Consider the following 2970-nt stretch of genomic DNA (forward strand, 5'->3'; position numbering starts at 1 on the left):
ATCACTGAGCACTGTGTCAAGTAGTGGGGAGCCAGAAGAACTAGAGTGCAGTGGTGCTGTTCGTGGATAAGCTGGCAGAGTGTTCATGAGACGGTGAGGTGAGCTGTGCAGAGCAGAGCCATTTGTGCGACAGTGGAGTGTTCGTGAGACGGTGAGCTGAGCAGAGCTGTTCGTGAGACGGCGGAGTGAAGCGTTCGTGAGACGGTGAGCTGTGTGGAGCCGGTCGTGGTGGAGCAGAGCCGTTCGTGAGACAGCAGAGCAGAGCCCTGTGGGGCAGTCAGCTTCAGGACATGTAAGGTGCTCCTTACCTTTTCCCCCCCCCCCCACAGGCACATTTTAGCCAGACTGGGGAGTAACACTCTGCAGATGAACTTTTGAACTCTGGGGCTGGACTTTTTGAACTTTGGGTGATTTGTGGATTGCTGGACTTGAGACGTTTGGGTTCTGGGACACAAGAACCCGAGGGAAAGGATGTGGCCCAATTTGCTGGGGTGGGTCTTTGCTCATGGTTTGGTTAATGAACACTAGTTGTGGTGTTTCCCCAATTTAATGCTGATGTCGTTTACCTCATGTTATTAAAGATTCTCTGCTACACCAAGACTCTGTGCTTGCGAGAGGGGAAGTATTGCCTCTTTGTGTAAGATTTTCCCAGGTCACTGGGTGGGGGCTCGAGCCAGTTTTGCATTTGCTTTGATGAGAGGGAACCCCTGTGTACTGAACCCGGCCCTTGCTGCTATCAACTTGGCCTGGCAGAAAGGTTACATTGTGATGCCTCGTTTTTTGCTATCTGCTTCCAGCTGTGAGCAGACACGCTGATATGCGTTCTTCTGGGGAGATTTCTAGTTGGAGAAGAAGCATAAAGTGCTAGAAATCCAGGAATTTACCAGAATACTCTGGTTCATTGAACTAATGCTATTGTTGGTAGGGCTGACTGGAAAACAAGAATTCTTTCTCATGAAAACTCACAAGGTTTCATATTGGGATAACATTTGGCCTATCTGAAACTGTTCAGAAAAAACCCAAGTGAGACTTCTGCTAGAATAGTCCAGTGGTTTGGGGCACTCGGCTGGAATGTGGGAGATCCAGGTTCAAATCCCTGCTCTGAGTCAGGCAGTGCACCCTACACTGGTGGCTCTTCTTGGGCTGGTCTCTCACACTCTTCGGTTTTGGCTGGAGATTCCATCCTGGACCGGGACCTAAGAAACTGACACAAGTGTCATCAGAACAGATCCGTTTCTGTGAAAAGTTTTGGTTTCAACAAATCAGCATTTATTGTTGGAAAAAATCATTTCACTAAAAATTTCCCAATCAACTCCTTCTGTTTCTCAATTTGGTGATTCCTCTGTGATATGGCTGCCTCTGGAAGAGGAAATGCCAAAATACCATGGGAACAGCTAGTTTTGTAGCATGTTGGACCTTATCCAGAGTGTTAGTACTTTTGTGTTTCAGTGCTGTGCTTTAGTGTTTTGGATTTGGTCCTTCCTGGAAGCGCTATGTGAGCAGAGGGGGAGGAACATGCAGTTGCAACATACAGTAGCAATTTAGGTGGGAAAGTAGCCTGGCAACTTAGCTGGCAGGGGAGATACCATGATCACAAAGGCATTTTTCCCAGAGTGAAGTGCATCCATTGCACTGCGGGTGCGCTGACCCCCGCGATTTCCGCAAATGCGAGAAACTCGACTGCATAATTTGTGGTAGTGGGGGACTGCATTCGCGCTTTCCCCTGGCTAAAATTCAAAAAAACCCTAGTATCACTGCACTGCTGGAGTGTCTCCTGTTCGTGGCAGTTAACATTCCTCATCCCTGGGCCATCAGTGGGTGAGATTGTGGGTAGCCCCAAGTGGGCATTGGGGAGTGCTTCCTGTTGCTCTCTAGTGACTCCTTCTGGCCAATGCAAGAAGCATTGGTGAGCCCCAGAAGGTGCTGCCATCAGCCCTGCTACACCAAAAGCTGGGTGTTGTGATGATGGAGAGGGAGGCACAAAATATAGTGCAGGTTGGAGGCCAACTCTGCTCCAGTTAGAGAACATCAGCAGTTACAGCACTGTCCCTCAAAGCACAACACTTGCAACGTGGGAGGTACAGGACCCTCACCAACCACTGTAACCCACATGGATTTTCACAGCTTGCTGATCACACCTCCAAACTTGGTGGGTCAGCTGAACATTTTAATTTTCCCTGTCACTCCAACTCGGGGTAGGGGGCAGGTGGGCTTAGTCATAGCACAGGTTCTGAGCTACCTGCCAAATGTTAAAAGTACTGGATACGCCATAAAAGCTAAAGGCCTTGCAAGTCCCTCATGTTGGTTTGGAGGGGGGAGGGGATATCATCCGGCAGCATTCTACAAAAGCAAGACCCACTCCTCTGACATCTGATGCGGTTTCACTCAGTGCCCCTCAGCACTTCCCCATAAAACGAGCTAGCTGCTTTACAGCTTTTAACAGAGACAGGATCAGACAGCCTGGAGCGGCTGTATCATTAACGCGCATGCATTGCCTTGTTGCAAAGGAGGAGTCCCCAGAGAACGATCCTCCACTGCAGGATCCTTTCACCAGATGGTGAATAAAGAGGGACTTTAGTTGGCTCCAACTATGCCTGATTTACTGTCTCCCTCTAAAGAGTCCAGGATTGGGGATAAGCAGGCACACTTCATCCTATTGGAATGCACTTACTAAAGCCCCGTTAAATGGAAAAGGTGAAGGCCCAAGCCAAAATGTTTCAGCAACTTCAATGTGGCTTGAAACTGGTATATGTGAAAAGGCTGTTGTGGTTGGAAGCTTTTTTTATAATGGTTTTAAGAACACTTTGAAGTGAGCGGTTATGTCTGGTGATAGAGTCCCAGTGCGGTTGTCACAGAGATCCAAAGTCCTTTGGCAGTGATAACTCTATCACTGGGGAACTTGGTGTAACTGTAGCCACTTGAGGCAGTAGATCCTGCCACTATGTGTATGGATTCTCCAGGATTTCCAGG

The 2970-nt window shown here is 48.6% G+C and overlaps 1 non-coding gene across 1 annotated transcript; it reads left to right on the plus strand.

The window, feature by feature from the left end:
* Nucleotides 1-1562: 1562 nt before the first annotated feature.
* LOC140898430 (U1 spliceosomal RNA) lies at nt 1563-1726 on the plus strand. The gene has a single exon (XR_012154989.1). It is a non-coding gene; the product is annotated as a U1 spliceosomal RNA (small nuclear RNA).
* The last annotated feature ends 1244 nt before the right edge of the window (nt 1727-2970 follow it).

Source organism: Lepidochelys kempii, chromosome 14 (genome assembly GCF_965140265.1).
Source record: "Lepidochelys kempii isolate rLepKem1 chromosome 14, rLepKem1.hap2, whole genome shotgun sequence".
Classification (NCBI taxonomy): domain Eukaryota; kingdom Metazoa; phylum Chordata; order Testudines; family Cheloniidae; genus Lepidochelys; species Lepidochelys kempii.